Source organism: Orcinus orca, chromosome 2 (genome assembly GCF_937001465.1).
Source record: "Orcinus orca chromosome 2, mOrcOrc1.1, whole genome shotgun sequence".
Classification (NCBI taxonomy): domain Eukaryota; kingdom Metazoa; phylum Chordata; class Mammalia; order Artiodactyla; family Delphinidae; genus Orcinus; species Orcinus orca.
This window is the reverse complement of record NC_064560.1, coordinates 62434994-62453523: the sequence shown is the minus strand read 5'-3', so window position 1 is coordinate 62453523 and position 18530 is coordinate 62434994. Positions and strand designations below refer to the sequence as shown.

The window sequence follows — 18530 nt, the reverse complement described above, 5'->3', positions numbered from 1 at the left end:
TTTGTTTGCTTGTTTGTTTTTAATCGTAGCCTTGTTCCTCGTTTAATTTTATGTCCCCATCAAGGGGAAAACTTTACTTTTTATTTATATAATCTTGCTGCATTTCATGTATCCCTATGTGGAAATAGGAATTATATATCTAAAAAAATCACTTTGATTTAGGTTTGATTAAGATGAAAAGACACTACAGGGAAGAGTACTGTTATATCAATTACTTTGAAGTTTAGTAAAGGAAAGTGAAAGGGGATGGAAGAATATTTAAATTCCAGGGATCTCTAGAGCAAAAGGAATCAAGACACCAGAGAGGTGGGAGAAAGCTCCTATTTACATTTTAACCTCTGTCTCATTTACTCCTGAGCAAACTAATACAGAGTTCCTTTTGAGATGGTTATTTAGTGTTAAGTACAGAGTCTCCACACTGGGGAAGCCCTGGAAACAATGTATTATTCATTTAATATATAAAATATTTGTTGAAGGAACTGGAATTTGCTAACTTAGGCTATAAATGAACTAACTACAGGCCCTTCTGTTAGAAAAATCTCAGACCCCTGGGTGTATCTCCTGCTTTTACTGGCTGTGAAAGTTAAAAAAAAAAAAAAAAAAGTGGCTCTAGCAGATTCAAACTCAAACACAACATAGAGCTTGGGTTCTCCAATAATCTCTTACCTTTCTGACCTAATACAAATAAGTAAAAAACAAACTAAAATTAATTAAATAAGCACTATCCTCAGTTGTCATAGAACATGTTGAACAGTAGAGGGAAATGGGCACTAAAATCATGAAAGGGGAATCCATGAAGTGCTCTAGAAGGAAGTGTTTTCTGGGGGTTGGACAGGACCTGACAGCAAGGGAAGTGAAGAGAAGGGAAAGGAAAAGGGAGTCAGGGAGGATGAGGTTAGAATGTCAGAATCAGGACAGGGAACAGGAACACTCCAGGTGCTAAGTCCAAAATGCAGCAGTCTGCAGGGAGGTGAACCTTCCAAGTGCCACTTGTACAGAGTGATGCCTTTGAAGTAACAGCTAACATGGCCTCTGTTTTCATGTGGGGCCCATCTGAAGCATCCCTGGTATTTGAAGAAAAAGATCTCATAATCCCCTATCTTGCTGAGCCTCCTTGCTCCCACCTTAAGATGGGTCTCAATGTGTCACATCCAAAGGAAACACCAATCTTACTTTGAATGTCTTGTTTATGCATTTCCTGGGTTTGGGGTAGGGGATGCAAAGGAGAAATCATCTCTACCAATGTCAGCCAAAATCCTCTTACCCATTTCTACTCCTAGACATCCACTTCTCAAGGCAGCTTCGACTCCTCTGGTTAAGAAAAAACTTTTATTGAAATTGCAAAACTGGTTCTTTTTTGCATGTGCAATTAGAGAAAGCTAGCTTGTTAAAATACATTTTTTTTCCCCCAGAATTCTGATCCTGAGGAGCAAGTCCTACTAGGAGAAGCTGATATTCTCTCCCTGTGCCTTGAGACTCGGGCTCTCAGGAACACTTATCTAGACTGCCTCTGATTCCTGAAACTGAGGGGAAAAAAAACAGGGAACGAAGCCTTTTACAATTTTTCTTATTCCAACTGTTATTTATAAATGAGTGAGTTTTATATTGTGATATCTGATTCATGACTAAGTTTAGAAAATGAAGCTAGATCTCTCGTTGTGTCTGTCTGGATATGTATATGTGTCTCAGTATGTGTCTTTGGATAATATTTCTGAGGTTAATTTGTAAATTATATGGAATTCCTAAAGATCTGATATGTCCTGGTAAAATGTTATCAGTGATAATTCTAATTATTATCTTGAAGTGTTGTATGTCACAACAGTAACCAAGTTACTTTGTCAATTGCATTGTAATCAGATTTTAAATGTGCCTTCTTAAGTCTTTTGTCATTATAGACACTTACAGTTTCACCCTAGTACCTTTGCAAAAATGCTTCCTCTTCAATAAGACTTATAGAAAGGACTTTTGGATTAATACAAGTTTCTGACTTTCAGACCATAATGCTGAACTGGGTAAGAAATGGAAGAATCCTAATGAAAAACCTGATGGCTTCATAAAGCTGTTAACAAAAAGGATTAGTTACATAGGACTGAGTGAACTGACAAATGTGGTTATAATTTTTATGGTTTCTATCTGAAAAATTAACTGGTTTAAATCTGTGTTTTCCAGGTGTAAGGAAAATCTTCCCCTCAAACTAATTATGGCTTACAGTAATTTGGTAAATTACTTTTGCAACCAGAATTGAAACATTTATATTTTCTCTCTCTCTGCTCCCTCCCGAGATTGGAAACTCTTAGGTTCCCAGCAGCTTTAGCAGATAAGTTAGGCTGGCTACCTCACTAACAGGGCCCCTGCACTGGACTGGCCTATAGAGAGGACTGCTGACCTCAAACTCACCTTAAAACAACATTCAAACAGGGGAGAAACTACGCTTGCACTAGGAAGAGAAGATGACATCAGAAGTAGACAGCCCAAGATCCTGGACCTGACTTGTATGATCATTTATAATGTTTTCTTGACTTCTTAGACCTCTGCATATGAATCAAATGTTTTCCTTTCATGGGTATGATCCTATGCTAGTTTTAAAAATCAGTCCAATTGTTGGGTTTGTGGCCAATTACCTGTGCCTAGTACTTCTGAGTTTCCTTGCTAGATTTCTCCATTCCAAGGCTCTAATTGGTTGGTCCTTAGGAAATTTTTGACAGTGTGGCCACAATATTCTTTAGACTTTATGGAGAAAAAATTAAGTGATGTCCAGACCACTATTGATATTACTAGATGGGATCCCCTCACCTAACCAATTAATAATACCTGTTCTGACCTTGGCCATAAATATGAATTTTCCTCTATTACTCAAGCTCAATCAGAGCAACAGGCAAAATTTCAGCCAAGGAATAAAACCTCCCACAATTATGGGATGGATTTATGTAGTTAACACCAGGCTATGGTAATTTAAGTTTAGAGGCTCCTCTATGTTTGGGATAATTAAATCATACTAAGGATAGTCAGTCTAGTAATACTAGGAAACTGGGCTGGGTGCCTTATGGACAGTGCCAATATATAATTTCCCTGAAAGATAAGGATTGGTACAGAACAGACTAAGTCAGATGGCCTGGGATATATTGGGCCACACCTAATGGAAGTTCTTGGCTTAATTCTTACTTATGAACTTACTAATATTGCTAGCTATATATTTTTTTTATATTGCCTATTTTACAAAATTGTTGTTTCTTACATTACCAAATGTGTGACTGAGCCTCTGATAAAATGATGATATATAGTTCCATATGAGATCAATAATTGTAAGTGTGTAACTCTAGATATGGGAAGAAGCAACAAGAGGGAATATTTTCCTGGACCATAAGAGATTAGTAAGACAGGTGGTCCAGAGACTTTCTGCTGCTTGTAAGGCCTAGTCCAATAATAGTACATTGAGTACCTATCAGCAAAATCTTCGCCAGACCTGGGAATGAGCATTCCTGGCACCATGGGACAAAATGGTCATGAAATGCCTCCCAAACCATGGTTAAATTTGTAACCACGAGGAGGCCCTGTCACCTACAAATTGGCACTTGCCATTGGCACTTGCCATGTGCCTCTACAAAGATTAAATCAGGAGCCGCTGCAGCTGCTGACCTTCAACACCCCCTGAAAGGAGTTTAGGGTGGAGATCAGGAATGAGGCACGCTGTGCTCTGGGAAAAACTGGCGGAACAAGCCTTCAGATAGTTAGATCTTTTCAGGAGAAGATTTTATGAGCCCAAACTCTTGTCTCTTCTCATACCCAGAGAAACACTAACATCATTAACAGTGACATCTGCTTTGGCTATTAAGGAGAGAATTACAATTAAAAGTCAAAATGGAGTAGCTGTGGTTCAGACATCCAAGGAAATAACTAGGTGACACTATGGGTGTGATTTTAGACAAGTTCTTGTATTGCCAAGAACTTGAGTTTTCTGAGCTATGTCAGACTTGGGATGCCACCAGCTATTCTCAAAACAATGTCTGCTGGCAGCTGATAACTGCAACCTTATTTTTTAAAGGTCTCCTCTTGTAACTATTACTCCTCCAACTACTTCTAACTGGGTTTGTTACACCTACAACACGGCCATGCCCAGGAATTCTGATTTAATTGGTCTGGAGTACGGCTCAGGCATCCCATTTTCAAAAGCTCCATCCCTGGGACTTCCCTGGTGGTCCAGTGGTTAAGAATCCGCCTTCCGATAGGGACGGTAGCCTTGCCCGGTTACTGCAGCACTAGGGTGTCAGTTGGTCCTGCCCAGAACACTTCAGTTCTGCCCTGCAAGGATATATTTAATAACTGATTGGTGTGTCCCTTTAATACAAGAAAATGGAAACTGAACAGCCAGACGAAACCCTTCCCAACACCGAAACCAGTGGCGGATTTGATAAACGCCCTGCTAAAGATAGGAAGAGGAACAAGCTTTTAAATGATCTAGAAACACTGATGAGATGGTTGAATTACTCATTCTGCTGCAGAGCAAGAATGCTGGGGCAGTGATTGGAAAAGGAGGCAAGAATATTAAGGCTCTCCGTACAGACTACAATGCCAGTGTTTCAGCCCCAGACAGCAGTGGCCCCGAGCGCATACTGAACAGTGCTAATATTGAAACAATCGGAGAAATTCTGAAGAAAATCATCCCTACCTTGGAAGAGGGCCTGCAGTTGCCATCACCCACTGCAACCAGCCAGCTCCCGCTCGAATCTGAAGCTGTGGAATGCTTAAATTACCAACACTATAAAGGAAGCGACTTTGACTGTGAGTTGAGACTGTTGATTCACCAGAGTCTGGCTGGAGGAATTATTGGCGTCAAAGGTGCTAAAATCAAAGAACTTGGAGAGAACACTCAGAAACAATCAAGCTTCTCCAGGAACGTCGTCCTCAATGCACTGACAGAGTCGTTCTTACTGGAGGAAAACCTGATAGGGTTGTAGAGTGCATAAAGGTCATCGTTGATCTTATATCAGAGTCTCCCATCAAAGGACATGCTCAGCCTTATGATCCCAAATTTTACGATGAAATCTATGATTATGGTGGTTTTACAATGATGGTCGATGACCGCTGTGGACGTCCCATGGGATTTCCCATGCGGGGAAGAGGTGGTTTTGACAGAATGCCTCCTGGTCGGCGTGGGCGTCCCATGCCTCCATCCAGAAGAGATTGTGATGATAGGAGCCTGTCCAGGACCTCCTCCACCTCCTCCTGGTCGAGGGGGCCCGGGTGGTGGCAGAGCTCGGAATCTTCCTCTTCCTCCACCACCACCACCTAGAGGAGGAGATCTAATGGCCTATGACAGAAGAGGGAGATCTGGAGACCGTTATGATGGCATGGTTGGTTTCAGTGCTGATGAAACCTGGGACTCTGCAATAGATGCATGGAGCCCATCAGAGTGGCAGATGGCTTATGAACCACAGGGTGGCTCTGGATGTGATTATTCCTATGCTGGAGGTCGTGGCTCATATGGTGATCTTGGCGGACCTATTATTACTACACAAGTAACTATTCCCAAAGATTTGGCTGGATCGATTATTGGCAAAGGTGGTCAGCAGATGAAACAAATCCGTCATGAGTCAGGAGCTTCAATCAAAATTGATGAGCCTTTAGAAGGGTCCGAAGATCAGATCATTACCATTACAGGAATACAGGACCAGATACGCAATGCACAGTATTTGCTGCAGAACAGTGTGAAGCAGTATTCTGGAAAATTTTTCTAAGACTAGTGAAGAACTGAAGGAGTCCTGCGTCTTTTTTTTTTTTAAATCTGCTTCCGTTTAAAAAGCCAACATTCCTCTACCTCATAGGTGTTCTGAATTTGAGGTGTAGTGAAATCTTTGCTGTTCACCAGATGAAATGTTTTAGTTCCTTACAAACAGGGTTGGGGGTTGGGGGAGGGTATGCAAAAACTAACACTGAAATTTTGAAACAGCGGCAGAGTGAATTTTAATTTTTGTTCATTGTTGGTGGTTTAAAAAAAGTCCCCCTGTCTAATTATTGTGAACACTTTGCTTTGTGGTCGCTGTAACATCTGGAGGGGTGGGACAGGGAGGAAAAGTAACAATAGTCCATATGTCCCTGGCATCTATTCAGAGCAGTGTGCAGAATGTGATGCTTTTTTGTAAGAAACGTTTTATGATTTTTTAAATAAAGTTAGTGAACCTAAAAAAAAAAAAAAAAAGAATCTGCCTTCCACTGCAGGGGACACGGGTTTGATCCCTGGTTGAGAGACTAAGATCCTACATGCTGGGGCAACTAAGCCCATGTGCCACAACTAGAGAGAAGCCTGCGTGCCACAATAAAGATCCCACGTGCTGCAACTAAGACCCGACGCAGCCAAATAAATAAATAAATATTAAAAAAAAAACTCCATCTCTGATTCTAATGTACTTCCAAATTGTACCCTGGAATTCCCTCCCCCTTCCTGCTTCAGCCTGAGAGTTCCTCCTCTCTCCCCTAGGTATTAGTTTCACCTTGGTTTTCTCTTCCCTCTCTGGGCTGAAAAGTCAGTGAGACTTCTTCCTGAAATAGCAGGAGACAGGTTTGCTCGTATTTCTGGTTAAAGAAAAGAAAATTATATGTATATATACCTGTCACATATCCAACGTTGCAGGGCATGGGATAGATTTAGTCATACACCTCTAGAAGAAAAGGATCTTGGAGAGCATCTGGTCCAGCCACACTCTCTAGTTGAGGAAACTGAGGCCCAGAAAGAGGATGCGACTAGTCCAAGGTCACACAACGAATGAGGCACAGACCCAGAGACAAAACCCTAGTCTTCTGGTTCCAAGCCATGGTCCTTCCCTTCCCCGCCCCACCTTCACTCTGACCCTGTTCCCTGGGGTGGAAAGTAGAAGACTCCAGGGAAGGATCTGGCTCTTTAAAACCATCTTCCATTTCCAGGCAGAAGGGGCCTGTTCAGTGAGCAAGAGCCAAACCCCCTGGAGGTGACCTTGGGGGAGGGGAGGGTGCTCTCCAGAGAGATTCTGATGGCTCAAGATAAAGGAGATCTGCAGGGGGAGGGGAGCCAGTCAGCTGAGACTATCACGTGGAAAGCAGAAAGCAGTGAGGCCTGCTTCTAACCACCTACTCACCACCCTGGGTAGGAGGCGGGTGGGGAGAGAAGGGGGGGTGGGAGGGAGAGCTGGTGGGGAGGGGAGGAAGAGGCACGGTGCCAGGACTTGCTGATAAAGAGCCCCCTCCCTACTGCAGAGGCCCTGGGCTGACAGAGGCCTGGAATCTGGGTGAGGGTGAGCTAGGTCTGTGCCCCTCTTCACCCACCCCTAACACCTGCAGATCCTTCCCTCCCCTAAAGGGGTGAGTTGAGGGAGGAGATGTGGGCAGGAGGGAACTCGGCCTGGCTGCCAAGCGGCAAGGTTGGGAGAGGGCAGCAGTGCGGTGTCCCGAAAATCACACACAGCATTTGGAATCACGCAGGCGCAGATTCAAATCCCAAATCTGCCACTTCTTTCAACCGCGTGACCCGGAGCAAGTCTCTGAGCTAGGTTCCCTCATAAAATGGGGATAACAATGCCTGGTCCTTGAGAGGATTCTGATACCGTACACGTTCATGTACGGTACAGGTGGGGCTCAGAAAATGGAAGGCAGTAGGAGGAAGGGTGGCAGCTGCCTGGGTTCAAATCCCAGCTCCACCCCTTTTCACCTGGCACAGGACTGCCTGGTGCCTATTTCCTCTAATAGAAAGTGGGATGGCTGTAGCATCTACCTGATAGGAGTAAGCGAATTCATAGGCAGATGTGAAAGGCTGAGGACTGGGGGGCCTTGCTCAGTGGGTGCTCCAAAGTGTCAGCTTAATTTTGCCACTGCTGTTGCCCTGTGGTGGGCACAGCCAGCCTGTTGTACCGCTCAGAGACTCTGGACAAGTGCTAGGCCTAGGAGGTTTTCCTATCAATAGAAACATTTATATCACCTGGGAAAAAGGTGTTTGGCCTCGAAATATGAAAGGAAAAGTGCAAAACCAAAACTAGTGAATGCCTTGTGAAGTGTCTACAAAACACTATTATTTTAACTTCCTTAACTGTCTTTGCAAACATTTAATAACATTTGAAATCCATTTATACGTTAGATGTTTTCATTCTACAAGAATCTAAGTGATGACGACTAAGAATCAGAACCAATCGGAATGTAAGTAACTTGTAACCAGATAACTTCAAATGCAAAATTGTAAAAATTATTTTCGTAAATCACTGTGATAGAGCTGAAAATGCAAACATTTTCAATCTGTTTCAGAAATATATATAAAGTTTAAGGAAATCAGTAGGAACAATACACTCAAAATTCAGGATGGTAGTTTCCTCTGTAGGGAGGGGAGGGTAGCAGAGAGAGGTACACAGGATATTTCAACTATCCTGGGAACATTTTATTGCTTAAGCTGGTGGTGAGTACCACAGGTTTTTATTATATTATTCTTTATTTTATTTATGAAAAATGTAATAAAATTTTACAATATATTTTTGTAGCAGAAAGAAGAGAAAGAAATGTCCCCACATCATTTCAAATGATTTTAGGGCAAACTTATATTTAATGTGAAATGTGGAGGCATTTTAATATGCTGTACATAATGTAAGGCAGGGCTAGCAAAAGTGCAAGGCCCTGCCTCTACCAATGGTCCTCCAGGCCCCAGACCTCTTACCTGGGAATCAGGTGCTCACTGTGGACCCTGAAGAACCCAGCAGGGATTCAGTTTCTTTATTAAGCATATATCTGTCTATGAAGTACAGATAAGTATATTTCTCCCTATGTACTAATTAGGGAGGTCAGATACATGGAGCTGTGAGAAAGCCAGAGAGTTGCAGAAAAGTAGGAATCACGTGTAGGACTGGAGGTCTGAGCAGGCCTGGTGGTCCCCCCTACAAGCAGGTCTAAAGTGGATCCATCTGTGTGTGACAAGGTGCTGGCTCAGCCAAATGGCCTGAGAGGACAGCCTCCTTCACTTCTAGGGGGAGGGAGTTTCTGCCTGACCCCTGACAGTTATAGAGAGATGCTGATAGGCATGTAGGGTAAAGAGCAAACTGTGAGACTTCGAGGCCAGGCCTTGATGGACAGGGAGTCAGAGAGGGGAGGAATGCAGAGTGGGGAAGGGACTCAGTGTTGAAAGAGGGAGAGAAGGGGGTTGTTTATTATCTGCGGTGTAAGCTGGACTCCACAGAGGGTCACCAGGCCCCACCCGGAACCCCGCTTGTTGGAGCTCCCAGGAAAAGGAAAAGATCTTAAATAAGAATCTGGGAAAGATGCCAACTGTCCTCTGGGTCATTCCTCTGGGATGGATTTGATTTGGGGCCTTGTTTGCCTTGAGATGAGGAGCCAGGATCCAAGGAAGAGGTTAGCCAGCACCTGTTCCCCTTTGGTTATCCTGGATGTGAAAAAGCAAGGTACGTTGGTCTCTGTTCCAGCTCCTGACACAGGGCAACCTGAGTGTAAAACAAACAAACAAACAACACCCTTGTAGAAAAGTGATAAGAGCATTAGGAGCATCTTTTGTTCTAATATTTGGTCTTTGACCTGGTCCCTGACACAGGGCTCCTAAATCCCTTGGAATTTTCTAGGTGATAGGAGTGTCTTTTGTTCTAGTGAGGTGACTCTGGGTGGGCTCTTGATGGGGGCTGGTCACCAGAGAGATCAAGCCATGATTAGAAGCTTGGAATTTTCAGCCATGGTCCGCATTCTCTAGAGAGGGGAGAGGGGCTGGAAAGGGAGTCAATAATTGATCATGCCCATGTGAGGAAGCATCCATCGAATCCCAGTAGTGTGGGGTTTAGGGAGCTTGCAGGTTGGTAAACACATCCATGTACTGGGAGGCTGACATGCTCCAGCTCCACAGGGAGGGAAAATCCTGTGCTCCAGGGAACTCTACTTAATGCTCTGTAGTGACCTAAATGGGGAGGAAATCCAAAAAAGAGTGGATATAGGTATACATATAGCTGATTCACTTTGCTATACAGCAGAAATTAACACAACATTGTAAAGCAACTATACTCCAATAAAAATTAAAACAACAACAACAACACAAAAAACCCAAAGAAAGTCCTGTGCTCAGGACCCTTCCAGGCCTCGCCCTGTGTATCTCTTCATCTGGCTGTTTATCTGCATCCTTCATCATAGCCTTTAATAAACTGGGAAACGTAAGTGTTTCCCTGAGTTCTGTGAGCTGCTCTAGCAAGTAATCAGATCCAAGGGGGAGGAGGTTGTGGGAACTTTTGATTTGTAGCCAAGTTGGACAGAAGTTGTGCATAACTTGGGGACCTACTATGTGCCATTGGCATCTGAAGTGGGGGGCCAGTCTCATGGGACTGAGCCCTTAACCTATGGGATCTGACACTCTCTCCAGGTAGATAGTGTCAGAATTGAGTTAAATTGTAGGACACCCAGCTGGTGTCACAGAGAATTGCTTGTTGGGGGAAAAAACCCACACAACTGGTGTCAGAAGTATTCTGAGTGTGGTAGTGGTGTGAAAGGAAAGGAGGAACACAGGAGGTGGACTGAGGTTTTCTCTATTTAAAAGGTTTCCCACAAAACTCTTGTAATCAATCAGCAATGGGAAAGAGGGCTAGTGGTGCAGGCTAAAGGCTGGACTCTGGTGCAGGCTGAAGGCTGGACTCCAGCGCAGCCTCAAATGGGGCAGGAAGCCCAGAGCCTTGGCTAATGACAGGCCACCAGTAAATTAAACCCTGTGGGAATTGTCTTGATTCATGGCACATACAGTCCCTGTCGTCAAGGGTCTAAAGGCCACTGGAGAGAGAAGGTCAGCAAATAGACAACAAAGAATATAAATACACCGATTACCTTAATTTACTGAAAAGCTATAGGAAACATCATTCTTAGTGGGGAAAATAGGAAGCATCCTTTTTAAAATCCAGATGAGGACAAGGCCCTCTATCATCCTTTCTATTTAGCATTATTCCAGAGGTCACAGTCAGGTCATAAAACGAATGGAAGGATAAGGATTGGAGAGGAGGAAATAAAACTATCCTTGCAAATTATGCAATTGTCTGCATGGAAAGCCAAAAGATGAATCTACAAACAAGTTGTTAGAAATAATAAGAGAATTTAGCAAGATGGCTGACTACAAGATCAATAATAAATACATTGTACATTATAATAATAATGGCTAACTTTTATTGAATTAACTATTTCCGGGTGCCACATGCTTTATATTTACTCTGCGCTAAGTGCTTTCTATGGACTGGCTTGAGTCCTTAGAACAACCCTCACTTTAAGAATGAAGAAACTGAGGGTCAGAGAGGTCAAGTGAATTTATCATAGCAACACAGCTGTTGTGGGGTGGAGGCTGGACCGACTCTTGAACTCTCCCTTAACCACGACCACTACCCTACATACTCAAGTGTGCAAATCTCTGACGTCCAGGGTGGGACTCAAGATCTAGGGCCCTTCTCCCATTCTCCATACATCATGAAAATTTTCATGTGTGAACAGAGAGAAAGAGAGAGAGGAGGAAAGCCCCAGTAAGAACTGAAATTGAATTCCCCTCCAGCCTATTGGAGTCAGACTTAAGCTGATTTAAAGAAAATAAGGAAGTGTGGTGTTTCTTGCACACCTGTGTTGTAGCTCAAAGTCTCGCATGCAATTCACCTCTTACCTTATTTAATTCTCAAAAGATCTGTGCCTCCATTTTACCAATGAGGAAAGTGAAGCTCCTAGAAATTCAGAGACTTGTTCAAATTCACAGAGCTGGGAAGTGGCACAGCCAGCATTCAATCCTGAGCATGCCCTCCTAACCTCACGGCTCTCTAGACTTTTCCAAGGAACTAGAGGGAAAGGCAGGCAGGTGCACAGCATCCCTAAAGCATGTGAGACATGAGTGTGGGGAAGACAGGCTGGGAAGGGAGCAGTTAGTTAAGGAGGGGCAGAGACAGCTTCCTGGAAAAGGTGGCCTTCAAGCTGAGTTTTCAGCAAGGAGCAGGAATGAGTCAGGGAAAAAGGATGGGGAAGAAAGGTACAAAGTCCCAGAGAAGAGAGTAAAACGGCAGATTCTGTCAACAGCTAAGAGTTCAGATAAGAGAAGAACTGACTGAGGATGAGCCTTTTATAGTCACCAGTAACCACTGACACAACCGACCAGTAAGACCCCTTGGAGGGACTTCCCTGGTGGTTTAGTGGTTAAGACTCCATGCTCCCAATGCTGGGGGCATGAGTTCAATCCCTGGGCAGCAAGATCCTGCATGCTGCATGGCGAGGCCAAAAAAAAAGACCCCTTGGAGAGCAGCAGCACAGTGCGGACCTTGCCCGGCATTGCCCCTCTAGGCAGTGCAAGTGGATGGCGGGAGCTTGGCCTGGTGTCAGCTCTCAGCAGTCCCAATTCTTCAGGTTCCCCTCCCTTCCCTTCAATTCTCAGGGCTGCCTGGCCCTGGCTCTCTCCTGAAGAGAAAAAGTTTGCTAACCCCTGATTTAAACCATTTACTGTTGAAAAAATTTGTTTTGAATTATGGAAAATTTCAAACATTAAATATAAAGGAAAGAATTGTATAATAACCACCTATATTCTTGTGACCTAAATTCAATCATTTTAACATCTTGTCATACTTGTTTCATTTATATGTGTTTGTTGAACTATCTTAAAATAAATAACAGACATCATGATACTTCAATATTAAATACTTCAGCATGTAACTCTTTTTTAAAAAAGCATTCTCCTAAATAACTCAATATCATTATCACACCCACGAAAAATAACAATAATCCCTTAATCCTGGCTAATACCGAGTGCATTAAAATTTCTCCAATTGACTCTAAAATACTTTTTTTTTTTTTTTTTTTTTTTTTTTTTTGCGGTACGCGGGCCTCTCTCACTGCTGTGGCCTCTCCCGCTGCGGAGCACAGGCTCCGGACGCGCAGGCCCAGCGGCCATGGCCCACGGGCCCAGCCGCTCCGCGGCATGTGGGATCCTCCCGGACCGGGTCACGAACCCATGTCCCCTGCATCGGCAGGGGGACTCCCAACCACTGCGCCACCAGGGAAGCCCTAAAATACTTTTTATAGCTACATTTTCAAACCGGGATCCAGTCAAGGAACACACAATACATTTGGTTATTTTATCTCTTATCTTTAATCTAGGATTGTTCCTCCCCTCCATCACCTCGCTTCTTTTTTTTTTTTTACATTGATTTTTGATGAAACCAAAGAATGATCTTGTAGTATGTTCCACATTCTGGATTTGTCTATTTCTTCATGGTCATCCACTGAATATTTTATTTCAATTATTATACATTGATTTGGTTCTTTTTCAAATCTGCTTCATCAGTCTTTATAGTGATCTCTACGGTGGTGGAAATCCTATATAATAGTATTGTGATGTTCAGTGATGTCACACTGGTAGCCTGAAATCAGCCATGGTGGGAGTATTTACACCTGAAAATAAGCAAATGCTACAAATGAAGGCTTGGTTTAATGTTTTATTGTCTAACCTTAAGGAACTGATGGAAAATGTTAATAATTTAAACTTAAAAGTGTGTTGTGTCTGTAGCCATTACATTGAGAATAGCACAGAAAAACTGAGGAAATATTCTTCCACTATTCAAAATTATTATCTGATTTAGCAAAGAAGTAGCTTACATTACTGACTAACAAAGGAAGTGCCAATGTATGTCTTTGTTGTTTCATTTTATCTTCCTCCTTAACATAAATAAAAGTGTTAGCCAACATTCACTTTAGAACTGCAGTGAATTGCAACCGTAGGTTGGCTATGGATACAAGAGTTTGGCAAAAATCATCAAGTGTTTTGTGTGAATCAGTTTTCTATATAGAATTTACAATAAGGAGTATTGTATATTTTATTATTATTTGTAAATTGGTTCCATACATCCTTTATGTCAGTAAAATATATGTACATATATCTGCATGCATTTTTCCCATATCACTGGATGGAACCTGAGATTTGTCTTTGATCTCTCACCTGGGGCAGCCATCAAAGTACAAGCTCACAGTATCCAGTGTCCAGCAGAAAGCCTCAGAGTACCAGCTGGCCTTGGGGCTCTTTTACCCCCAGTTTTGAGATCTGTGCATTACTCATTTTTGTATCAGTTCAGTGATACATTTCAAAAGATATTTTGGGGACTTCCCTGGTGGTCCAGTGGTTAAGATTCCACACTTCCACTGCAGGGGGCATGGGTTTGATCCCTGGTTGGGGAACTAAGATCCTGCATGCTGCATGGCACAGCCAAAAAATTAAAAAATAATAAATAAAAGATATTTTGTTTAATATTTTATTCAGTATTCAGTTTTTTAATTTTCTCATTGGGAGAATCATTCAGGTATCTAACCTACCACACTCATGGTTTCCAATGACTTGCAGGCACAGGGGGCTTGGCTAAACTGTAAGAGCCAGGGCTTTGTTTATTCATTTCACCTGTCCACTCTACAAGGCTGCAGACTCAGCCATCTCAGTATGTGCAGCAAATTAGTAGGTAATACCTGATTGCTGTGCCATTTCCGGTCTTCTCAAGGAAAATGTTTGGATTTAGGTTGTGATGTTTGGGGTGGTTCTATTGTTCTGAGCTTGTTTTTATGTGTTTTCATTTGTGAATGTTACAGGTGGCTTTGGCTTGGGTGTGAATTATCATCATCGTCATCATCATCATTATCATCATCATTTTGGTTCTACCCCAGTCCTGCTCTTTTTGGGCAGAGCAACATTCCATAGAAGGGGAGCTGTTCATTTTAATTGGCATCCTTGGCTGATCTGCAGCAGCTGGGCCCCTGTCCTAGTCTGCTTGGGCCATAACAAAATACCACAGACTGGGTGGCTTAAACAACAGAAATTTATTTCTCACAGTTCTGGAGCCTGGGAAGACCAAGATCAAGGTGTCAGCCAATTCAGTTCCTGGTGCAGGCTCTTTTCCTGATTTGCAGATGGCCACCTTCTCACTGTGCCCTCACATGGCAGAGAAAGAGAACAAGCTCTCTGATGTTTCCTCTTATGAGGACACTAATCCTATTGGATCAGGGTGCCACCCTTATGACCTCATTTAACCTTAATTACTTCCTTACTCTAAATATAGCCACCTGGGAGTTAGGGCTTCAACATATGAATTTGGAGGGGGTACACAGTTCAGTCCATAGCAGTCTTGCTGACCAGGAGGCCCAGTATGAGCTATAAAGTCAGACAGACTCAAGTTCAGAGCCCAGTTCTGCTACTTACTAACTTTGTAAAATATTTCATCTTTCTGGGAATTCACTGGTGGTGCAGTGGTTAGGACTCAGCACTCTCACTGCTGTGGCCTGGGTTCAGTCCCTGGTCAGGGAATTAAAGATCATGCAAGCGAGGTGGTGGGGCCAAAAAAAAAAAAAATCATTTTCTGACCCTCAGTTCGCTATTCTGGAAAGTAAAAACAGTAAGTTCCATTTCAGAGGAGTAAGTTCCAATTCCAATGTTGTAATTATTACATTAGAAAATGTATAGAAAGTAGCTAGCACAGTGGTGCCTGACATGGGGCTCAATGTGAAGTTTCCTAGATGATGCCACTCAAAGTGTGGTCCTTGGACCAGCAGCACCTGAGATCATGACAGACATGCAGAATGTCAGGCCCCATCCCAGACCTGCCAGACCAGGGTCTGCACCTTAACATCATCCCCAGTGATTTGAATGCACATTGAAGTTTGAGAAGTACTGAAGTAAATGGTATGACTTGGCCCAGCTTGGCCATGAGGCATATTGGGAATGCAGTGTCATAATTCAGTGTGCACGCACACACACACACACAGAGCGAAAGTGAGAGCAAGAGAGTCTAAAAAGCAGCTGGAGAGAAAGCACAGATCACCCACAAAGAAATAGCAATTAGACTATGGCCAATTTCTCGATGGCAACAAAGGGAACCAAAAGCAGGTGGAATAATAGCTTTAATTTGCTAACAGAAAATAACTGTTGACCTACAATAATTCTATACCTAGTGAAACGCTCTTTCAAGAAGAAAGATGAGGGCTTCCCTGGTGGCGCAGTGGTTGAGAATCTGCCTGCCAATGCAGGGGACACGGGTTCGAGCCCTGGTCTGGGAAGATCCCACATGCCGCGAAGCAACTAGGCCCACGAGCCACAACTACTGAGCCTGCGCATCTGGAGCTTGTGCTCCGCAACAAGAGAGGCCGCGACAGTAAGAGGCCTGCGCACCGCAATGAAGAGTGGCCCCCGCTCGCCACAACTAAAGAAAGCCCTCGCACAGAAATGAAGACCCAACACAGCCAAAAATAAATAAATAAATATTTTTTAAAAAGGCAGATGCTTGCTTTAAAAATAAATAAATAAATGACCAAAGAGAAAAAAAATTTAAAAAAAAAAGAAGAAAGGTGAAATAAAACCATTTCAAACAAATAAAAACAGAGTGTGCTGACAAAGAAAATTCACTAAAGGAAACTTAAAGAATGTACTTCAGATATCCTGGATAGAAGAACTGAAATAAAATTTAAAAAAGGAATGGTGAGCAAAGATGTTAACAAATATGTGTATAAAAATATTAACTACTGTGAGATTTGTGTGTGTGTGACAAGGGAAACAGGCTACAGTGCTGGATGAGAATACCAAATAAATTAAGAGAGTGTGATTGGAATGAAAGAATTCTAAGATCCTTATGTATTTGGAAAGAATGCACAGATACTGATTGAACTTTAGACTTCACTATGTTAGGTATGCATGTTAAAGAAAATGCCACAGGGACTTCCCTGGTGGCGCAGTGGATAAGACTCTGTGCTCCTAATGCGGAGGGCCTGGATGCGATCCCTGGTCAGGGAACTACATCCCACATGCATGCCGCAACTAAGAGTTTGCATGCCACAACTAAGGAGTCTGTGTGCTGCAACTAAGTAGCCAGCAAGCCGCAACTAAGGAGTCCTGGAGCCACAACAAAGGAGACTACTTGCTGCAACTAAGACATGATGCAACAAAATAAATAAATATTAAAAAGAGAAAAGAAAATGCTACAAGCAGAAAATAGAATAGTGGTTTCCAGGGGCTGGGAGAGAGGAAAATGGAGATAATAATGTATCCATTATTATTTAATGGGTACAGAGTTTCACTTTGGGAAGATGAAGTTCTGAAGATAGATGGTGGTAATGGTTGCACAGCAGCTTGAGTGCACTTAACACCACTGAATTGTACACTTAAAAATGTTTAAAATGTTAAATGTAAATTTAACGTTATGTATATTTCACCACAGTGAAAAGAAGAAAGAAGCTAGGGTAATCACCAAAAGAACAGACATAAAGCACGTAAGTTGCAAACAAGTAGGAGGGTGGGAACAATGGAATGAAAAAATCTTTAAAAATCAGAAGAAAACAAAGAAAGGAGGTAAAGCTCAGAGGCAGGCACAACTCAATACTGTATTGTTTAAGAAACATGTATAAGTGGTTCAAATATACAGAACATCAGGGGAATGGATAAACCAGAATCAGGATAATGAGGAGGAGGAGGTGTGGAATCAAGGAGGGACACACAGTGGCTTCTAAGGCATTGGTCATATGTTATTTTTTAGCTGGGTGATGAGTATATAGATATTCTTTCTATTATTTTTCTTTAAAATAGTTCAATTTTAATAATATTTTGTATGTATAAAATATTTTATCATTATAATTACAATCATAACTTTTTTCAAGAAAGAAGGAAAAGGTAGTTGTAAAGGCAGATTAAAAATGGGACTCTGCAAAGGACTGGGGGTGAGCCATCCTGGGTGCCCTGCTTCAGCATCAAGTTCTGCAACTGGAGGACAATTTAAATGCAGCCTAGTTTGCTGTCCTGTCCCCTTTGGTTCTCCATAGATGGGGACAGTGTCTTCTCTACTCTCTGACCCTACAGTTCCTTCCCTGTAGTTTAGGTGGGGCCATTGCACACACACACACACCCCCCACTAGTTTGTTTTGTCTCCCTCTCCCATTTTTCATTTGTCTTTTATGATTCCCAACAGCAGGCCAACATCCTGCAAGTGTTTGTTCAAGGTCAGTTCTGTCTGGTGACCTCTGCCTTCCCTTGGTCTTTAGTGGTTTCCCAGTCTCTTGTGGGATTAGGAAAGAGTTAGGCAGCTCAGACTCTCTCCATCTGTCCTGTATTCTTTGCGTGCAGTGTAACTCTGGTGTGTGGATATGGACAATAGGGAAGAAAATATATCTAATAATTACAATGAACATTCATTTAATCTGTATAAGCACTCTGCATGCATTATCTCATTTAACCCTCATAGCAACTCCATGAGCTGAGTAGTAGTATTATTCCTAATTTACAGATAAGGACACTAAGACTCAAAGAGGTTAAGTGAGGCTGCACATGTGGTCAGAGGAGAGCTAAGCAGTCTTACCAATACGTCAGGCTCCTCTGGCTCCTCATGTATGCTTGTCCAGGGAACTGAACACACAGAGAGCCACTGAAAACCCTTGAGGATCATAAGAAGAGACCCCTCATGTTCACAGAAAGCCTAGAGAAATGGCCTCATCCTCCAGACATTCTCAGAGTAAAAAGCCCTCCCAGAAATTAGGGTACAATTCTACAAATGCAATTC

General features: G+C 42.7%; 1 pseudogene; it reads left to right on the top strand.

Moving 5' to 3' along the window:
* The first annotated feature begins 4228 nt into the window (after positions 1–4228).
* LOC101287247 (heterogeneous nuclear ribonucleoprotein K-like) lies at positions 4229–5923 on the top strand (annotated as a pseudogene).
* The last annotated feature ends 12607 nt before the right edge of the window (positions 5924–18530 follow it).